The 23,036-nt window shown below is 44.5% G+C and overlaps 1 pseudogene; it reads right to left on the bottom strand.

The window, feature by feature from the left end:
* Positions 1-12,582: 12,582 nt before the first annotated feature.
* On the bottom strand, positions 12,583-16,557 carry LOC146855599 (uncharacterized; annotated as a pseudogene).
* Between the last annotated feature and the right edge of the window lie 6,479 nt (positions 16,558-23,036).

Genomic DNA, 23,036 nt, shown 5'->3' on the forward strand with positions numbered 1-23,036 from the left:
GAGGACAATACTTAAAAGAAAATAGTGCATCAGTGGATAACTCAAGTGTCTTTGGGAGGTCTTGAAGGCCACCCTGAAAGGGGACATCATTAGTTACAACAAGAGCCAGCGGGGTCGGACTCAACAAAAGATATCCGACTTGGAGTCCCACATAGTTGTGCTAGAGAGTATTACCTCACAACAGCAGAAGAGTCAATTCTGAGGGATTATTTAAAAAAAGGTTTATTTATTGAGTTTTGAAATACAACATTTACAGCAGAACAGCAAGGCGGAAAGCATTCAGGCTGAAATACAATGTATAGCCAGGCGTCCAGCAATCGCCATATCCCACGAATGCATCAGGAAACTGTACCTGATATGAGGGGGAAGGGTGAGGGAAGGAAGGAAAGAGGAAGGAACAGGAGGAGAAGGGAAAGGGGAAAAACAAGCAAACTTGCCACTCAGTTAAGTACAATATACACAGGCAAGAGGGTCTGGTGACAATGCACCGGTCAAAATGAAAGGCCAAGGTGTCAGCTCAGATTGTTTGAACGGACAGGCAGGGCATCATGTGTAGAGGGGCAGTTGTGTACGTCTCCAGTCAGTAGGGCATTGCCAGAACCGTCAGTATCCTCAATCGTCTCTCCATATAATCTAAGATTTTCAAGGGGGCCCAAATGTCCCTCAGGAGGTAGCGAATGGGCATCAGTTCCCAGTATGCATCTTTTGCAATATGCTTTTTTTTGTATTTACCTTGTTGTGTCATCATCTAGCTTCCTCCTTCTGAGGATTTGTAAATTGCTTCGCTTATTCTTGATCCACGAATCTCAAGGCCCGCTCTGACATTTTTCCCACACCCTTGTATATTGCTTGACTGTTTATTAACCCTAGTTATGTTGGCCTAAAGAGTTTCTCCTCCTGTACCTTTTCAATTACCATGTTGTTTGATTTAAATTCTGTTTCTTTCTCTCTCTAATGTAAAGCACTCTAAAACCCTCATGGGTCTTGTTCGCGCTAAATAAACTTTAAAATAAATAAATCTAAAATCTCCTGGCAGATGGCACCGTCGTGAAGCCATTTGCTCCTACTGGGCACCTGTTGCCTGCTCTAGTGCATCGCTACCCTACGCTTTGCCAGCAGAAGCAGTATAGCCGTCAGTGGGTGGATCTCCGGGGGAACCTCCTTGACATAACCCAATAGCGTAACTAGGAGAGAGCACTCAGAAGAATGGCCCGTAATACTAGTCACATCTCTAAATACCACCTCCCAGAAGTTGGGGCAATTCCATGCTAGCTGCAGAAAATAAGCGGGTGACGCTGCGCAGCGCATTCAATGTGCATCTTCAACAAGTCCCATTCACAGCAGACGCGCAGGCATGTGGTAGATTCTGTGTAAGAATTTGAAATGAATAAAGAGCAACCTGTAGTTTAGGGATAGGGCCTTGAACTTGGAGCAGCATTAAGTCCATTAGTCCTCACTAATCTCTACATTGATGTCAACTGACCAAATCTAGTGGACAGAGGTCGCCCAAATCGGCGCAGCCTTTTGCATACCAGTGTAGATGTGCGTGACCAGCTTGCAGGGAGAAGGATTGGTAAGTATCTCCTCTAGCACATTGAACATGAGGGGGCTGCCAGAAACGTGTCATGGAGACCTAGCAGTGACGCTCGAGCTGATAGTAAGTCATGGTGTCCAGAAAGGAAGCTGCGGGATCTTGAAACACCTGCTGGGGGGCAAAAAAGTTGGCATTGGGATATGCCACCCCAAAGGAGTTCCAATGCAACTGGCGCAGACGCATGCGCGTTACCGCGTAAGCACTCATTGGGAACAGCGGGTGCCCCGAAATAGGAACATAGGGTGCAAACAGATAATCAAGAAGCGCCCTTTACAGCAGCTCATTCTGCGCCTATACTGTGAATGCCACGGTATCCACCTGGTGTCGCACATGACGGGCAGGGCCATATAAGACCAGCACAGGCTACATGATCAGCTTCAGGTGCAGTGTGGGGCTGAAATTGTGTCATGTGTAGCTAGAAGTGTGTTCCCAGCCCACCCCGCTCAAAAGAAAGCATCAGGATCTCCCACGCCTCACATTTTGTTTGCCGGCCCACACCAATGAGACATGGAGAGAGGGGTGTTTCCGTCTAAAGCAGACCTGTGGCATATTGATAAAAAAATATAACAATTTAGGACGTATACCATCTTCTCAATAGCCAACCTACCAGTGAGTGACAGTGGTAGCTGTGATCAGACGGTCACCCAGTCTTCGAGCCATGTAATCAGTCTTGTGTAGTTTTCTCGCCACAGTTCCTCCAGGTCCCAGCCTAGCTAAGCACCCAAATAGCAGACAGGGTCACGTGCCCACATAAGCCAAAAGTCTGGGGTGAAGGGCTGTGTGGCCGCTCTGAGCGGGAATAGGATGGACTTGGCCCAGTTGATAGTAACACCCACCATGCTGCTGAAGCGAATGAACTCCCGGAGAAGGGGGTCCAAGTTAACCAATGGGTTTCTGACATATGGGGTGACATCGTCCGTGTATATGGAGACAAGTATCTGCCTGGGCCGTAATGTAAACACGCGGTGTGAGTGATGTTGTTGCAGCTGTGCCGCAATAGGCTCCATCGCAATGGGGGGTGAATGATGAGAGTAGGAGTACAAGTTAGCATAAAAGTTCACCATGGTACTCAGTACATCATCACTGTCAGCCTGTACACTTTGGTGGCTGTCCAGCAGGTTGAACACATACTCACTTGACCAGAGTTTATGCAGCAGCCCAGCCAAGCTTTTGCCAGCCCTATCACCCTCCCCGTATCGTCGGGTGTGGGTGGCCCTCCCCAGGTAATGCGTCTTTCGAAGCAACTCCTCCTCATAATCCAAAAGCTTGCTACAAATAGACTTGAGGAGCTCTTCGCGAAAGCCGAAATAATGGAGCCTCCACCTCCAAGCGGGTCAGATCTGCCCAAATTGTTCTAAGCATCACAGCCTTTTTGGCAATGCAAACTCTGCGGATGACCACTTTAAAGACCTCCCATAGGGTAGACTGAGAGCCCACTGACCGCTAATTATTTTAAAAATATTTTAAGATCTCCAAAACGTACAGGGGCAATGTCAGGTGGGCGCAGCTCCAAGAGCACCAGGGCATGGTCCGACAGTGTACGTGGGAGATAGAGACAGTGGTCCAGGAGACAATGTCTCTGGTGGCCAGCCAGAAGTTGATTCTGGACCTGACCAAGTGTTGTGAGTGGATGTTATACATGTACCCACGGAGAGGTGTACGTGGTGGATGTGCCAGATATCTGCAAGGCAATTTCCAGCAATAATGGTATGTGTTAGGGCCATTAACTGATAGCAATATCATAGGTGTCCTCACTAAATCCTGACAAGGATAACGTATTGCCCATGTGGATTGCAAAGCACAGAACGTGTGTGCCAGTGCAGTCCCCATCAGAGCACCACAGATACCCCCTGCACGTAATTTAAGTAGCAGGTGACATGCTTATTGCCTATCCAATTCACCCTTAGGTACATCTGTGTTGCATCCGTCAAATGTAACTCTTGCAGTAGGCAGACGTCTATTTTAAGTTGCTGTAAATAGGCAAAGATGTGCCCCACCTTCCTAATATTCCAAGTTAAGCATTCAATTGCTGCCATCTGAAAACATTAAGAATGCAGGGGACATCTATAGTTTGTCAGGTGTGTGTAGTGTAGAGGGGGAAATCACAGGACAATGCCAAAACCCATGAGCCACCTTCCACTTCGGCCCTCCCAACCATGCTAAATAAGACCATCCCTCCCCCCCAACAACTCCCAAAGGAAAATCCAAAGAGGTGTAAGGGGACTCATCCCAAGGGGGCGAGGTGACTGCCCAGCACTCACCCACCGCAGACTGAGCTGGGCGGCCAGACGGAAGGGTAAGGGCGACCAGAGGCGAGCAAGACTTTGCTTGTAAGTCTGGTTGTCAACCTCACACCCCATCTAATATGGGGCCAGGGGGTCTCTGTTTCCAATCTTCAGATGGGGAGCATGGTGGGGTAACAAAGACCCAGGTCTAGGAGCCAGGATTCTCTACCCCGAAATCATACGCGCCCAAGTCCATCAATCATTTTCGCTGAGGTGTCCGCGGCCCGGGCACATTGGCAATGACAGTGGAGCAGACTCAGCAGCAGGAGGTCCTCTGAAAAATTTGGCAGCCACCTTTGGGTGAGTAAAGAAGTGTTTTCCCTACGTGATTAATGCAAAGTTTGGCCGGATAGATCAAAGAGTATTTGGCATCTGTCTTCAGGAGTGTTCGCCTACCAGCCTGGACAGCCCGGGTGAAATCTGTGAAAAAGAGCTCTCACTGGCTTGAATCGGGGTGGGGGGCGGGGGGCGGCGCTCCCCAGGTCAAAAAGGAAGATCATTCTGGAGTCATTCTGAAGTCATTGGATAACTTCAGCTGAGCTATTCCTGTAATTATCTGGGAAAGTCATCCTAAGCCATCCTGAAGTATGCCTATAGGAAGAAATATTTAAATGAGATGACTCGACTCTATAGAGTCTTCACAAAATCTACTCTAGGATGGTGTTCTGAGGACTTCCACTGGCAGGAAGTTATTACCTTTTACAACTTCACAAATACTAATTGACAACTTCAGGATGAGTGAGGATTACTCCAGGATGGGTTCTAGACAATTTAAGGATGACTGCAGATTACTTTAGGATGATTCAACAACAATTTTAGGATGACTGTCGCTTATTCCTGGATGATCCTATAACCACTTCAGGATGGAAGTTTATTACTCTGAAATGATCCCTTGACAATTTCAGGATGAGTGTGGATTATTCCTGGATGATCCTATGACAGCTTCAGGATGGCTATTGATTACTTTAGAATGGCCCCAGGATATTTTCAGTATGAGTGTAAATTACTCTAGGATGATTTAATGACAACTAAAAAATGAGCATGGATTACTCAGGATTATTTAAGGAAAACTACAGAATGAGTGTGGATTACTAAATGATTACTACATAAGGACTTTCAGATGATTGTGAAATACTCTTGGATGATTTTAGACCAACTGAAGGCCAAGAGTAGATTACTCCCAGATGATTTAATTAATAATTTAGAATGCCTGTGGATCGCTAATAAGTCATTACGGGTGGATTACACCTTGCCAATTCCATGTTAGGAGCATGTTAACTGACTGCCAGTATTCCCTTGCAGGGTCCCACTAGTAGTCTTTTTTTTTTTTTATTATTTTATTTTTGCTGGTCAGCAGAAGAAAAAAAAAAAGGAAACATACTGGCATAAGTACATATTGACACATAACATGGCCCGATAATAGACCTGATGTTAGTATAGCACTAACATGGCCCTCCCATCACAGGTAGGAAGACTAAAAAACACACATATTGTCCCGAATTACCACATGTCACCTCCACCTCACTTCAGCATCTAGTAACAGATTTGACATAGATCATGCACAAGTTTCAGGAGAACTTTGTGGGGATTTTGTAGCAGCATCGGGTGGTGTACTGAGATAATGTACAAAAGGTTCCCAGAAGTCCCTGCGTCGGGAAGCTTGTGGTATCTCCTCTGTATATGTCTCCAGCATCTCCTTGCAATATGTCATGTCTGATACCGAATCTTTGTAACGCGGTGGGCGCTTGTCACCCCATCTTATTGCTACCCTACGCTTGGCCAGCAACAGAGCCACTGCCAGTAGCTTCCGCCTCTTGGCCAGTCTCAGCCTGTGGATCCCTAATAAGCATATTTGCGGAGCATTTGGGATGGGTTCAGAGAGCATGGTCGTAAGAGCGACTGTAATGTCTTCCCAGTAGGCTTGAAGTGGTGGGCATGACCATGCCATGTGCAGGAAGTCTGCACCTGAATCACCACATCTTTGACAGTTATCATCGGTACGAAAACCGTATTTATATAGTCTAGCAGGGGTATAATATATTTGGTGCAAGAATTTGAAATTAATTATGCAGAGGTTGCAGTTGGAGGTCAGTAGGTGCAATTGGGTGCAACTGTACTCCCAGTCCCCTCCCTCTATACTGACACCCATCTCCTCCCACTTTTTTATCGATTTGTTCTGAGCTGGGATCTGTTCTCCCTGAGATGCGTTGTATAGATGTGTGACCAGTCCCTGTCGCGTGGGTGCTTTTAGCAGTAGTTGCAGGGTGTGGAGCTGGGGTGGCTCGCTCGAAAATGTTGGGAATAGTTCCTTGATAGCCATTCGTAACCGTAAATAGGCAAACACCTGCCTTGGTCCATGATATGAGCTAAGGGATGGCTTGTCTTGTGTGGAAGATCTTGCCCATGTCAGTGAGGCCCATATCTTCTAGAAGCGTGAGCATCTTTTTTTCTTGGGTGACTGAAATTTGTGGATGGTGGGCTATGGGTTGTGTAGGGGCATATATTGGGAGTTTCTGTGCCCTGTATGCAAGTGTGTATAATGCTCTTGACGTGCAGATCACAGGATGTATCGTGTCTCTTGGGGTATGCTTTTTCGGGTCAGATATGTAGGCTAACAGTGGGGATGGGAGAACACTCTCGTGTTCCACTGCTATATGGGGTATATATGTGTGTAGCTGTAGCCAGTAGTGAGCGTGTTATGCTTGCGCGCAATAAAAATACAGTTGAAGATCCAGTGCCCCAAACCCCCCTTGAAGATATGGTTTGGTTAAAATGTTCCAGCCCACTCTTGCCTGTTTCCCAGCCCATGTGACTCGTTGCATGGCTGATCTCAATTTGGAAAAAAAAGCTTGTGTAAGCCATATTGGGATATTTATAAATAAATATAGAAATGTTGCTAGAACTACCATTTTTTGTATAGCGATCCTATCTGCTAGAGATAGTGGCAGTCTTATCCAGTGGTCCACTTGTTCCTCTAGTTTCGTTATGGCCCTACCATAGTTTTCCCTAATCACTGTTTCGGGATCCCGGTGTATCCATATACCAAGATATTTCACTGGGTCAGTGTGCCATTGGAGCGGGAACTCCAGATCAGGTGGGGTTGTGGCAGGCATGAGTGGTATTACCATTGATTTGTCCCAATTGATTCCCAGTCCCGCGTATTGTTCAAATCGAATGTATTCTCTGATGAGCGAGTTTAAATGTATATTCGGGTGGCGTGTGTAAAGGACCATGTCATCTGCATAGAGGCATATGCCTATTGGGTGGAGGTGAAATTGCAAGGCAGACTCCGGATGTAATTGGCGAATCTTACAAGCCAGGGGCTCTAGCGCTAACGTAAAGAGAAGAGGCGAGAGCGGGCACCCTTGCCTTGTTCCGCGGCCGATGTTGATGGGGGGGGAGTGTTCCCATTGATTCTAATGCATGCACTGGGCTCTGTGTAAAGGAGTGCAATCCATCGCAGGAAGGGTTCTGGGAAACCCATCCGGCGGAGGACAGTGAACATGTACACCTACTCCACAGAGTCGAAAGCCTTCGCCGTGTCTAGTAGGGTCACGGTAGCCGGCACGTCAGGGTGCAGCTGATGGAACATTGTGAAGATAGTACGTATGTTTTGTGCTGTAGATCTGGTCGGTATAAAACCTGCTTGGCCCGGCAACACTAGATTGCGGATCAATAGCTGGATACGTGTCGCAATAATTTTTGCTAGGATTTTGACATCGATATTTATCAGGGAAAGTGGGCAATATGATCCGCAGTCGTTTAAGTCTTTATCGGGTTTGGGGAGAGTTATTAATAAAGCTTCTCTCAGCATGGGTGGGAGGACACCGTCCTCATAGGATTCTTCGTACATTTCAGCCAAGTGTGGAATCAATATCCTAAGTTCTTTATAAAATTCCCCTGGGAGCCCATCTATGCCACGCGCTTTGTTATTTGGGAGTGAGTTTATTGCATCAACAATCTCGTCATGCGTAATGTGGTGGCCCAGAAATTCACGGTGAGTATCTGATAGCCACGCTAATGCTACGTCATCTAGATATCGATCAATTTCGGGTGGGGACGTGGTCGACTGTGTGGAGAAAAGACGAGTGTAGTAGTCGGTGAAACCCTCTAAGATTGATGGCGTGTCATATACCAGTTGTCCACGTGCATTAATGATCTAAGTGACGTAGGATGTCATGTGTATGGGGCGAATTCTGTGTGATAGTGCCCTCCTCCCGGTAATGTCGCGCCGTGTCTCTGCGCGAAAGGTATTTGAGTTCATCCTCAGCACGCTCATTATATATGTCAATCTTTTGTCGGATGTCTGATAATAGTTCGGTATTTTGCGTGGTTACAAATGCTGCTTCGAGTTGGTAGATATCTCGTTCCACCAGTGAGAGTTGTTGCTGGATATCCTTCAGGATGCCCACATGTTTGCTTATGCAGTGGCCTCTGATTGTGACCTTGAAGGCCTCCCAGAGAGTTTTCGCACTGCTCACGGTTCCTGTATTGAAAGCAAAAAACTCCTCAATGGCCTGGTGTAGTTTGACACGATAGACCTGTTCCAATAGGGCGTTTGGTTTAAGACGCCAGGTAAACTGTTGTGGGGTGTGTGTAGGGATAGCGAGCATCAGGTGGACAGGTGCGTGGTCTGATAGTGTCCTGGGCATATGCTCAATCTGCGTGGTCCATGTACTTATGTCATGTGTGACCAGCCAATAGTCTATTCTAGACCATGTGTTATGTGCAGAGGACGTGCAAGTGCCATCTCTACGGCCTGGGTGTCTATGTCGCCACAGGTCAAGCAGTGCATGGTCTGCCATACCGTCCTTTAATACTTTGTCCGCTTGCTTCCCATACCGGTCATTTCCGGTGGATCTGTCGAGAGCCGGGTCAAGACATGTATTGAAATCTCCCCCCAAACAATAGCGGTGGGTGGAAGTTCACGTAGTTTGGCCCAAATGTGTGCGTAGAACAAAGGATGATCAGCATTGGGGCCATATGCTTTGACTACTGTCAGCACCGTACCCCCAAAGTTGCCCTGTACAATAACATAGCATCCCAGATCATCTTTGATGGCTTTGAGGCGTGTAAAGGGGGTGCCGCGTCTAATGAGGAGCATTACTCCTCTAGCATAATTTGAGTATGAGGACGCCATGCGGTACCCTGCCCATCTGGCACCCATCCTCCCCTCTGTACCTGTAGTAAGGTGTGTCTCCTGTAAACAAGCTACATCTATCTTGTGTCGATCCAGGTATGCCATAGCCTTCCTAATTTTCTGTGGGTTTTGGAGGCCCCTTACATTCGTGGTTAAGAACGCTAGTGGTCTGGTGTGCTTCGGGTTATTAGCCATTTGTGTTGTTTTTGTGAGGCCTTGCAAGTTGTTCATGGTATGTTCTCTATGTACATAAAACTTGAGTTTCCGTGTAATCTCTATCCAGTTTTTAATAATACAGTCCCTCCTCCCCCTTCCCACACCACTGTCCCATGTACAGCGGAGACAATCCCAAAAAAAAGGAACCTTCCCCAACATGGTCCCTCGATACTGAGAATAAACCAAACAACAATGAACTAGTTTGTGGTGTACACAAGTGGGCAGGAACCGCCGCCCTGATCTCCCCGTGATAGAAATCACATGGCTGGCCGCCCCATGAAGGCAACAGAGTAAGGCACTACGGTGTCCCCCGAGAATGCCCTCTGGCATCAAGAGATCCATCTAGTTCCGTGGGCAGGCCCCAGATATGTTATACAATATTGACAGTACCCCGTAGGGCTATGAAAACTGTAACACCCAGCACATAAGGTCCACTTAGCTGTGTCCATCAGGCACGCATGTTGCCTGTCCTCAACTGGAGTATTCGTCAGCGCGCCGGTTCGCGTGGTGTCGCCTGTGCCTCTTGACTTGGCCCCATGTGGTCGTTGAGCACTATTTCGAGTTTATAGCAGTTATTGTGATTTGCCGTATTTCAGCCCTAATCCTCGACGCATGGGTGGTTATCCAGTTATTCCCCATCTGAGGTGGTCGCCTGTTCCTCCGGACCTCCTCTGGGCGAGCACCGGCACACATTCTGGGACCCCTTCTTCCCGCCATCCGTCACCCGTAGTCTGGCAGGGTATAACATTGCATACGGGATGTTCATCTCCTGGAGATTTTGCTTAACAAGCAAGAATGTTTTCCTCGACTCCTGGACAAGCTGTGTGAAGTCTCGGTACAGCGAAATTTCCATTCCCTCATGTCTCAGGTTGCCCAGTTCTCTGGCCTTGCGCAGGACAACGTCCCTGTAATTTAGGAGTTTGGCTATGATCGGTCTCGGTCTAGCCCCCGTCGGCGGTGGCGGAGCCAGGGACCTGTGCGCCCTCTCGATCATGAAGACTTCTGAGAAGGTTTCTCGGCCCAGCAAAGTTATAAGCAAATTTACCATGTACTTTTACATGGAGCCTGTGTTTGTGGTCTCTGACACACCCACCAGGCGGATGTTATTTCAGCGTGATTTCGCTTCGGCATCCTCGGCCCTAGCCATGAGCGCTGATAATTGTTTGTCCATTTTACCCTGCCTGTTCTCCATCTATGTCTGCGAATCTTCGGCTTCAGATATGCAACGCTCCGCCATGTCGATCCGTTCCGTATGCCGGTCCAGATGCTCCGCCATGCGGTCTACTCTATAGGTGAGAGAGTCCAGTTTACCCTCTATATTTGCGAGAGCGGCCTGGATCGTCGTGAACATGGTATGTAGCCTCCTGCTGTGGCATCACTCGTCGAGGACCCTGCCTGCGGCGGTTGCGACTGGTCCACAGGGCCCTGATCCGCCATTTTTTTGGAGTTATCAAATGTTAGCTTGGGCTGATTTCTGTCGGGCTTGCCCATGTTGAGGTAGGCCGTGATGCATCAGCAACTGCCCTGCTCAGAATTTTCAGGGAAGCAGTGCCGTTGTAGGGTGGTAGGAGATAGCAAATAGTGGTTGTCACTAGCGCGCTCCGGCAGTGAGGCTGCAAAGGATTCTTGGGCCGTGCCCTTCTGCCCGCAGTCCCAGCCCACACTGACCTTGCCAAGGGCCCACTGTTTCATGCAAAGACCCACCCGCGGCATCAAGGTGATCCGCTGTGGCAAGCCAGCACCGCAAGAGACCAGGCTGTCCCTCGCCTCCCTGCTGCGGAACTTCAATGGGGCAAGGCCCTGGGGGGGGCGGCGCTATTTCCCTCAGCCCCAGCGCCCGTCCTCTTCAGTCTGCAGCATGTTGGAGATTTTCCGCCTGCAGTCCTCCGTCCGTCCGTCGCCCGCCAGGAGAGATGAAGCACTAGCAGAGTGTCCACTGGCCCCACACCGGCCCAGGGTGCTCACTCACCTGCCAGGGTCAGCACACCGTCAGCAATGGTCCACCGCAGCCAGCAATCATCAGCAGACCTCCCAGTGCAGGCCCCGGCCACACCGCTCCACAGGCACCTCCCGCGTAGCAAGGTGGTGTAGCCCTCGCCGGCGTGCATGCTCTGCGTCACAGGCCAGTCCGCATGCGAGTCCGCTGCTCAGGATTCGGCCGCAGGCCCGATGTCGACGGCCCAGGTCTGCACGTTGTAGAGTGATCTGTGGGTCTGCAGGTAGGCGATTAGGTGGCTGCCCAGGTCCGGAGATGGGTCCTCAAGGTTTGGGGACGTCTCCGGCTCCGTAAGTGCAGGATAGCTGTGGATTTTGTCTACGGCTGGAGGAGCGCGCTTAGGAAGCGGCCATCTTCCAGCGCGGTTGACTGCGCCCCCAGGGTCCCACTAGTAGTTTAGGACTATCGATTTGCTGGATAGGACAACATTTGGTGGACCACCTCTTACATGTACTTTCCTGTCTAAAACAGGCCACTTGGCTGTAATATGCCTTTTTTGCACAATATCAAGAATTGTTTGCAATGCCACGAGTTCTAAAGTAAGGCCTAGATTTACAAAACTGTCACTGAAAGCAGTGCAGTACCCTAATTGGCTGTGTTGCATAACAGGGAGAGAGCAGAGAAGTGTCATGTCTATCCCTCTCTCTAGCACCACTGCACTATAATGCAATGTTGTCTGTGAGATTCTAGCCTAGGTTTTGTACTGGAAGGGTACCCTTCTGGTACAAAAAAAAAATACTATGGCTTGACACACGTGAAACCTTTACCATTTCGGATGAGTGTTCTACCAAATACCAATTTGCTCTGATTTGTAAATCCTATAAAGGATTTTGATTCAGGTCTGCATTATAAAACTTAAGCAAACCAAACACAAAAATTCTCTAAATCTGGTCCTAATAATCTGATTAATTTTCTCCTGCTTTGGAAAGATTACTTTTTAAATTCTACAGTGAGAGGTAGACACCTGTATAAAACAAATCTGAGAAGTGCTATTTTTGGCTAGGTTTGTGCTGTAGAAATACCACAAGCTCCTTCATACAAAAGAAGTGGTCTGCAACAATGTTATACTTTGCGTTCAGATAAGCTTAACAACGTGTGCTGCTACTCCCATACTCCTGACTCATAGGGACTTGCCTTATTTTGAGGTACAGAGCATTATCTGAAGCCGTTTGACATGGTGACCAGTGGCAAAAGACTAAACAAAACAGTGGTTATAGAAAAAATGTTCAACATGTAATTTTATCTATCTAAAGCACATATTTGGCCCCATAGGGGCCAGAATACCAAACAAGAGAAAAAATCCAGAAAAAAAGTCCAGGGAAAAAAGGCCAGACTACTGCAACCAGAACAATTAACGAAAAACAGCAACTTCGTTGTTTGATTCTAGATTCAGAGTTTTCTTTAATCCTCTTCTAGCATTTCAAATCTTTATAGCCAGCTTCCTTCTCATACTTCTGTTTTCCAGTCATGGCCAGCCGTTGGTACTGCACACAGACTTCATAAACTCTGGAAAAACAAAATAACATACATCAGTATCATGTTACCACCACTATTTTTGGATTTTAATAGGGCTGAGCTGCCTTTGAAAAGTTTCAGTTCCATTATTTCATATAGAGTGCCAGATGAGATATGGTTAGGGTTACAAGGGTTCATAAGTGTAACATTAAGGGCACTTGATCAAAGAGGCACAGGTGAGAGCAAGGCATTGATGTAAAGGGGGGCAGACGGTGAAGAAAGAAAATGTTCCTTTATTAACCTTAAAGTGAAGCAGCAAGTTGTGGATTCAGGAAATCTCTTGGAGTTTCAGGAAGTGGACAGAAATGTCCACCCGCATCAAAGGTCTTAACTTTTGTGCAATGGGACCCCTGATGATAAAAGGTTGGGTCCCCTCTAAAACTTCAGTTAAAACTTAGGGCAGCAGGAGTGGGCATGGCTCAGAGCAGGGGTACTTTTTTGTAGCTCAAAATCACCACTAACTGTGAGAATTCTAAAAAAGCAAACGTGACTGACTACAGAAATTGAACACAAAGCACCACCACATAACAAGTGTTTAACCCCAGGTCCCTAATGACCATTATAGCCCCAAGTTGCATATTTGGAAAACAGTCTAAGAAACTAGCATAGTGACCAGAAATCAAAATTGGGGCTTATAACCAAGTGCTAGGAACAGGACCAACTGATCTAATTATTTGGAGAGTTGAACAGGTCTAAATAAAAGCTTCGAGCACAGTATTTTATAAGTTCACTTTGCTATCATGCATTCATCCAGTTTCAGCCCCTCACCTGGACCTACAGATTTAGAAATAAAATCCCAACTCAAAGCTTTGTGCCAGATTTGCATGCCACTTGTAGCACACACTCAGCACAAATTGTTAATAAATTAAAAGCCACCCCCATTGCTCTTCTTGCTCTTTTTCAGACATCTGTTGAGTAATGATGGAGTCATCGTACAATTATATGATACAAGACCACATATGCAAACCTTTAAAACAATGTATAATAAAGAATTTTCACAATCCAAGATCGACTGAATGTTAATTTGAACATTTGTAATATCTTACCAAATAATGCATCGACCTTCTCCCCATCAAGGACAGCTGTTCCAGCACAAGCCTTCGTTACACCTTTTGCAGATGCAAGTTCTTTTGGAGAAACAAGTATTTTGCTGATACCATTGAGAAAAAAACCTGCACTGTCCCGAGCTGCCTTGGCTTCCTCCAAGAGTTTGTACAATTTTCTCTTTGGAACGAGAACATCTCTGAACCGTGAAGGATCATTTTAGTCCTTCACCAACTGCTGCATATAAGTCTGCAAAATAACACAACTATTAACTATTTGCCATCATGTTAGGTTACATACTAAAATTTATATATAGGAAGATAGTGTTTTTTTGATTTTGATTTGGCATCTATACATGGCTGACAATGTAATATTTGCTAGGTTAGCTCCAGGAGTATAAAGCAGCCATATTTCAAAACATTGCACACAGGAAGATTCCAAAGTCCTCATGCAGGAAATCTACAAGGTTTGTCCTATATAAACTTTAACTGTGCTAAAGAGTGGCAAATAAACAAAGTACCTTTTGTACAGTGAATTATCAACTGCATATTTGTGATGCTGCTGTGTCTGTTAAGTCCCTTGAGTTGGTCAAAGCAGACAGCGCAATTTGCAAATACTGTATAGCCAACTCCCTATTGCTAGTGCCTTGCAACTGTGCTATAATCAAATAAATACAGTTGTTAAAGGCAGCAGATAAATACAATATTCACATAACAAGCATACATTTTGGCAATGCATGTGTTTGGGTGGAAAAAAGGATTATTAATTGGAATTTGTTGCAGTTTACATGGGAAGGTAGAATATCAAGCACGCCCCTTTTAAGTGTTGGTTTTCAGCTTGTAACCATACACCCTCCTCATTCAGACAGGAACCAGGGACAACAGAAAAGCTTTCATTTTGATTAATTATGGCCAACTAGTTATATACCATTTCCTTAGAGAGAAAGCAAATCATAATTAGGCCATACAAGTGGAAATGCAATTTCCTATGTACCTTAAAAAGAAAACACACATTACCCCAGTATTGAATGATGGACTTTCCTCCATCATCAAATGAAATGATTCTTCATTGTCCTGAGAGGGGAAAAAAGAAAAGAAACCATTAGGCCCTCATTTATACTGATCATGTCAAACAGTTTTCCATTTGTTCATTCATATTTCAACAGGTAGGTATATGTGCCTTATTGTTGAGGAAATGAATGCACCATATTAATTCTATGTTTTAATAAGTATCTAGGCTTTTTGCAGAGATAACAGGTAGAAGTTGTGGTTTTAAGGCATGTTACATTAACCAAGGAAAAAAGGCCGGCATACAGGCTTAACAATATGCAAATGTGTATAATGGCAACACTCATTTAGCTCTGCTTACATTATGGTCAAAGCTTTCGTTGCTTGCAAATGGGTCATCATGGCAAGGGGTATGGTTCACATCCACAGCTGATGCTGCAGATGGAAAGTCACTGTAGGCCAGGCTGTGTGACTGTGAGCCGTGAGCCACAAAACCTTGTGGTATCAAAATATGTGATGCCAAGGGTACCATAATTTTGGGATCTTGTTTGCAGGGTCTAGTAGGTTTTACTTCATTGCTCGAAACAGCCCACACTGATGTGTAGGAAATAGTTTTTTCGGTATTAACTGGTGACGTGGAGAAAAGGAGGCATGTTTTTGTCCTTGATATTTGGATTTAAGTGGGGACCCCATGACAAGTTCATTTTCACTTTCTACTGCGTCCTTTTTACTTGTGGATTTTGGCTGCAGGACATTAGCCGTCCCTGCTAAAAGGGCCAGGTTTTCAAGTTTCTTTAAATTAATCCGTGAACTCGCATCACCAGGCTGAGAAGCTGTGCTTTCGGCATGAGCTTGGTTACCAACTCTCATATAATCCAGCCCACTCTGCTTGGCTTTTTTGTCCTTGCATCTTTTCTCTGCAATTTTTTCTTCTTGGAGTTCACATAACACCCACTTAAGTCGTCCAGCGCTTCCCCGATTGCCACATTCCAATATCAACTGCTTTTCCTCCTGTGCCCTTTGAAGTAACACCTGTTTTAGACCCTCTGTTGTGCCAGAATAGCTTGCAATTAAGTTTTCAAAAATATTTTGAATCGTAAGACACTGTTTCTTCTCTAAAAAAACGACAGAAAAAAAAATATATTTCTATATAAACTTTAGAGATAAGAACACATTGATCACTTGCAATATATCTTCACACGCTAGCCAGAATATATAAATAAACAGGTATTGATATTAAAGGACTAATGTACAATCTATCCACAGCAAAGTAAGTTTTCCTTATGAGACAGTACATATTGTAAGCCTGAACTTGAACCTCCTGATAAAAGTTGCCTAAATAAAATAGTTTATCCACAAATGGTGCCACAAGCTAAACGTTTCAGCCCTTTTCATAAGTGTTACATTTGTCTCTGGAGAGCAATGCAAGGCATATGTGAGGACATGCATGGTCATTTTTACTGACCATTATTGGATTCATTTATTCTCAAATGTAGGTTTTTACTGAATCAGGTTCGTAATTTGTCCTACAGTTGCAAACTTAATATAAAGGATTACTTATTGTGCTTACCAGATGATTGGAAGAGGATCATAGCTTTAAAATCTCTCTCTGCGATGATTGGCCGACCAGTTTCATCTATATTTTTGACCAGCCATTTACAAAGAACTTCACCGGGATTGTCCAAAAGCAGAAAGTCACCATCTTTTCTAACACACACAGAACGATCGCAAGTGAAAGATAGGATGTCGAATGAAACCATGATTATGTCCTGCTAGATATAAAAATCAGGAATTAGTTTGTGTCTGGTTTAAGTTTCAGAGGTATAATACAACACATATCAAACTGATTCACAGATTATTTAATTGGAGAAAAGCATCCCAACAAGTACACTGACCTGGTGCAATTTATATCCAATATGCATAGATTTTGGACTACAAAGAAGTGTTTAGGCATCCACTGAAGGCCATTGAGGAAATTGCATAATAATCCAGTATGTGCTAAAGGGATTACAATGCATATGATATAATGGTAGGCAGATGCCTATGGAGCTGCAATAATCTGACCCATTGTCAGCATGCAGAAAGCAATGAAATTGTTGGTGCTTGGTAGCGCAATACAGCTGTGCACACCATAAACCATGCCCCATCTCATCCATTCTATCACATGCTTCTAAGGGTAGAAAGTGACAACTGTGAGCCCTACAGGACTACGGGAAAAGACTTCTGATGCTGTTTGCTGGGGAAAAAAGCTGGAGTGGGGCTTTCTTGGAAGAAAAGGAATGAAAGCTAGTTGGGGCAAGGGACCTCCCATATATCTGCACCATATGCAAACCACATGCACCTCAAGGCAACAGGAGTAAAGACAGATTTGGAGACTGTATAAAGTGTGGTAAATGCCATGGCGATACTTAAATAAGTTGTTCCTAGTGGTTTTATGCACAAAGCATTATATGACGACCACATGTAACTTCAACATAACATGCATCTTTAAAGTGCACTTTCGTCCAAGGTTATCTTGCCGCTGAACATGTTTTTCGTTGCCCAACTCAATTGTACTCATTTTATCAACCTCAGAAGTGTGAATGGTTGAGTGGACCCGCCATAATCTGAACCTGCAACCATGAAGCATTATTCCACTAAGCCACCCGACCCATGTATTTCAAGGCATCAGGAGCAAAGAGAGAAGTTGGGAGACAAAGTAGAAACCAGGGAGAGGACAGCAAGTGTAATATACACAAACAGTATAAAGCAAGGGTACTCAAACACTTTCTCAGGGGCCAAAAATTATGGTCTGTGGTGTGCCAGAGGGCTGCCCTGAATCCAGCAAGAAAGGGATCAGGGAATGTGAGGAGAGAATAGGGGATGAGAAGCATTAACATGGTGTGGGCAGCGATTCAGTTATTTTGAGGGTTTACTTTCATACTGCTCTGTAAATTAAGCCCCTAATCTCTAGAAGAGAGATATATGACTGTACTGTGTTATGCTGTATCTCAGTCAAAATCCCTCTACTGCACCCTGGAGTAAGCCCTCTCTATCTGATATTACTACTTTGAGTGTTACGAAAAACCCTTGACAAAAAATCCAAACAAGCTGTGCAATTCACAGAGGTGGGCAGATACGACCTACCTCTATCGCCAGACATTGGGAAACATGAACTATTAGTGATCTAAGAGGCAAGACAGTTATGTAAATGCTCATTTTTACATCCCCTTCAAAACTGGCGTAATTTACCAGACCTATTTTAAGCTGATATTTAAGGGACAAACAATGTGGCATTGGGGGAGACTTTATGCTATTACCTTGGTGCCATGGGTGGGTGTAACATAGGCCTTGCAGCCCCTGCTGTGGGGGCTGCGGCATAGGGAGGAGATGCCTTCAGGGGCCCCACTTCCATCCTAGGCCAGTGAACATCTAAGATATGGGAGACTTAGAAGCTCCTGAAGGCATACAAGCCAGCAAATTAATGGGTAGAGCAAAGGACCAAAATGGTTTGCTTCGCAAATCATAAAAACATCACAAAATATGAACATGTTTCTTCAAAGTTTAAAGAATATCTAATTAGTGGAAGCATTGACATTCATGCATGACGGTGTTTCATTGCATTGTGAAGAACTTACAATTTAACGTGATAAAAAAAGGATATTTGTTGAAATCAAATATTTGTCAAAAATTACATATTTTAACCATTGAAGCTGCGATTTATTGAGAAGCTCTGGTTTCACATTCTGCAAATCAGTAAGTAAGGGGTATCAATGTATATTCCTTGTATACATTGGTCACTGTATTTTCAGTGACCTAGCTTAGTCAATAGCACTAGTGGGGTTAACTTCAGATTTCCCAACAATCATGGTCGCATAGCTTGTTAACACACATTATCTAAGAAGCAAGACATGATGGGGGCTTAAGGGGTAGTGGAAAGGGAGAGAAGTTCAACTAATTACTATAGGACACATTTATGTGGGTGGTTTACCACCCCAAACACTCCCCTTCCCCAAGCTACGCCCCGGCCTGCCCTTCTTATTACTCAGCAACGCAGCTAGACCTCTAATAGTAGAGTACAAACTCTTCAAATGAGGTCTGGTATTTAATTTAAGTACACCAGTATAATTGAAGGTCTAATTCTACGCTCTGTCTGCTTTTGCCGCCAAGTACACAGCTTAATCTACTTTCCTCAGCATCTCTCACTACACTTTCGATCTGGAAAGATGGTGGGCCACCAGCTGCTAAGCTGCCATTGTCACTATACAAATACAGTATATTATGCAGTACGCATTCTGATATACATGCATTTGGCACCGCATCCTTGTGCACTGGGGCACTGAGGTTAAATGTGTCACTATGCCAAAAAAATGAACGGGGCCATGTGTAAATTAACTGATGCCTAAGCCAAAAATCTGTGCTTAGCACAGTGTGCTGCCTCACTGGAATTTTGCTGCTTCTGTCCATTAGTTTGGACATAGAACACAACTAACACTACACATACAACAAGCCAGGACTATTGGCGTTGTCAATGGTTGTAGGTTGCTGAAGATAAATCAGCAACAACTATCACTTTGTTGTATATAAGAGTGAACATGTTATGCGTTTTTTCATGGGGAAGCTGTTACCTACGGTTAGAGCAGCCGACCTTCAAGTAAATAAAGCGGTTATACACAGGTTAGAATTGACCCCCGATTTGAATCTTCCCATTCTGTTACTACCTATTCTGTAGGAAATTATGTCAAAACTGGCTTCAACATTCCACCTTGGCATCTGTTAAACTTCATATAATCACAACTAGATGGGTATTTGCTTAAGGATCTGCACATCCACAAAATCAGTCAATTGCACATCAAAATATATGGCTTATACCTTTCTTTTAGGCGTGCTGCAATGGTGTTGGCAATACCCACCCATCAGGGTATAAAAGCGTTAGGACAAGTCCTAAAACAACATATGGATTCAAAATACACCTGAGCACACCCAGAGATGATATCTGTAATCCAAAGGTGTAGTTAAAACCTAAGCAACATGTACAGTAATCAGTTGTTCAAATGTCCTTTATCATAATGGCATAAAAAGAAGCTTTCCAATCAGGTCCTGTCGCAGAGTTTTAATGATCAGAGAAAACGCAGAAGTTAAACTTCATTTGTCCAAATTAACTGGCACTGTAGATTTGAATGATTTTGTTAAGGGTCCTGTGGGTGGCAGGTCCAAAAGATGTGTATTTGCTATTTGCAACGAAGTTTGGAAATTATCTCAAATTGAGGCTGCTTCTAGATTAAGAGCTATTGATCAAGCGAATTTGGAAAAAGTGCTTGCTGTCATTGATAATAGCATTAACACCCTTTCTTCCAGAATTTACACATTAAATAATATTGTTTCATCTGTTGTGGATATTGTACTAGATGACATTTCTGTCTTATACCATGGTCAAAATCAATTGCGTTCTATAATGCAGTTTGCATGGACTTTACAAACATTGAAGGCTGGGAAAGTTCCTTGGGACTACATGAATACGTCATCTTTATTCCTGCCGTTTAATCTGACAGATAAGCAACAGTTCATGTCAATGAAGGATGCAACATATTCGCTATTGCATATTGAAAAGTTGGAACCTTTACCGTTCTCTGTGGCCGAATCAAACTCAGCTGTGTGGCTTGTCCATGGGTTAATCACTTTACCTTTTCCCTTGTTTAAGTTCAGTTCATGTATGAAGCACTATGCCTTAGGCAGATATGAACCACTAGGTACTGTTTACCTAGATGAAGTCTGGTCACTCCCATTTACATATAGGTGCCTGAGAGAAGGTAAAGAGGTTTATTTAAAAGGAGAGGATTGCACTTCCACACCTGATCACTCAGTAGTTTGTAGGAACATCCAACTGCATGGCCCTTGCAACGTTCACGCCCCTAATTTAGCTTGCATTTTGAAGTGAAATCCTGTGCCGGCAATTACACCAACTTTTTCGTTATTAGCTAACGGTAGCTATTTGCTTTTAAATAATGAGGCGTGTTACGGGATGCTGGCAGGGATTCCGTACATTGTAACTGTCTCACAATGAGTAGTCTGTTGTAAGAATGTGTTTTTCCCACCCCCGCATGGGAGACTCGATGTATCCATCTGGCCTTCCATACCAACCTTGAAAGCAGAGTTCAACAAGATGAGCAGAATAAGGGCTCTGTTGTCTCAAAAAGAAGTTGTCCTAACTTCCTCTCGTGAAACATTTGTCCTACATGTAGCAAATACCCGCACCGAGGTGCATGCGCTTTTAAATACTGATCTCCCACTTCATTTCGGTGCTCTGATTCATACTATATTCAATGCCTCATCAACAACTGGCTTGGTGTATTTTTTCAAAGTTGTGGGCTCCGGCCTTGTGACCTCGTTCCAAACAATATTTGGCGTGATAACGGCATTTTTTCATTCTATTTTTTCCAGCGTCTTCTGCGGGCTTCCGTTCATTCTCGCCTTGACTGCTGGTGTGCTGCTGTTGATTTGTTTCCTCGCAATGGCTGCATGATCTGTGTCACAAGACAGTCTACCCCGGCTGCTTCAACTAAGCACCCAGATGCTGGACTACTATGGAACACTACCTCTGACCACTTTGAGCGTAGCCTATGGATTGTCCTTCTGGTTCTCAAACTTTACTTGCGTGCAACCTGTTTTCCATTGGCTTGATTATTCATTTGAATGGGCTCTGGATTTGTGCCTGTCGAACACGGGTCTCCTGCCCAGAATTATGATTGACTGATGAGTCCCTTAGTGGCTTATGAGTTAGACTGTTCTGTTATCGGGATTATGGCCTGTGCAGCAGCACATGGAATCCTAGGAAATTGGGATATATATGCTGTAGCTCATGACTTCCTGGCAAGAAGTTATCTTTAAGAACACACAAGTTGTCCTCTGATAGTGCTAGAGGCTCCGGTAATCGAAGAACATGTATGTTTGTTTACTTTATTAGATTGGATGGCTGAATCATTTACTGAACATTTCAATGACTTCCTCTTGGAGGCTGTTGCGACATACTGTGCCTATATGTTGATGGATTAAATTGGCAGTTGTCCATCTTCCGCGCTTACTGACTGGAAATGTTTTACTTTTATTTTTTTTTCTCTCCTCTCCAGAATGGGTTGTATCCCGCCATTCATTGGTTTTTGTTTTTTAATTTTTCTCCCAACAAACTTTTCGAACTTTCTCTACCAATTATATGGATTGGCAATATATGAACTTGGTTCTGTCTAACTCGAACTTGAACTCTGCGTTCCTACATTGCTTCCCTATTTTGTTCGTGGTCCGATCAAGGGAGGGTGTAGTGAAGACAGGGTTTTGCCTGCACACATCGCTATGTTAACATAAGCGTTTCAGAAGTTAAATGCCATCTTGCCACTTTGCTGCTTTTGCACACAACACTACAGGTAGCTGTTATTATAAGTAAAACTGCTTGCTTGCTTTTTCTTCACATGAGAATGGTCTGTTTTTCACATCCCTAGACTTACACCGCAACCGTAGTCTGAACACTGTGCAGAGACCGTCAAGGTCAAATAACAATGTATGCTGTTGAATTCAGGTTGATCGGCCCACGCTCTAGACACAACAAGCACACAGCTGCAAATATCTGAAACTCGGGTGCCTTTAATATTGCATTTGCATGCATGATACACACACTTGGAGAAAACCTTTCCAGACACAGAGAGCAGTGCTGATCCTGTGATGTGATTCACCTAAGCTGATCTTTGAGGTATGGGGTTCCCCATTTAAACCTAGAGACCTTCTATTATTATAAAACTAGCTTATTAGCCAGGAGAGTGTGGTTCACAAGGTATTATAGGACCTGTTTCCACTATCATTGTAATATGATTTCTCCCTTTGTTTTTTATGGTATTGTAACAATGCTGATGGTTTTATTCTTGATCATTTGTTTGCTTATGTTAGCCAAAGTACTGCATCTTAGAGCACGTAGTTAAAAATAAAAATTTTAAACTTTTCTGTGTCTCTGATTATTCACGTTGTGTACTGATGTGAGAACAATAACGAAAAGGTGTTTCTGATTCCCACCATTCCTGAGAGTATTCTAAGTCGCTTGTTCTGGGTTGTCTGATCATTGGTATCTTCGATATGATACGGAGAATGAATGAGACACTGATGCTAGTCAGATAGGGGTTCTAGGTACTGAGGTGAGTTTTTTGGTACACCACAATTCACTGGTTTCCTGCGCATAGTTCTGTGCATGAGCAGAATCCCCACAACAGTTCGAGCC

This window comes from Triturus cristatus, chromosome 4_1 (assembly GCF_964204655.1).
Source record: "Triturus cristatus chromosome 4_1, aTriCri1.1, whole genome shotgun sequence".
NCBI classification, from domain to species: domain Eukaryota; kingdom Metazoa; phylum Chordata; class Amphibia; order Caudata; family Salamandridae; genus Triturus; species Triturus cristatus.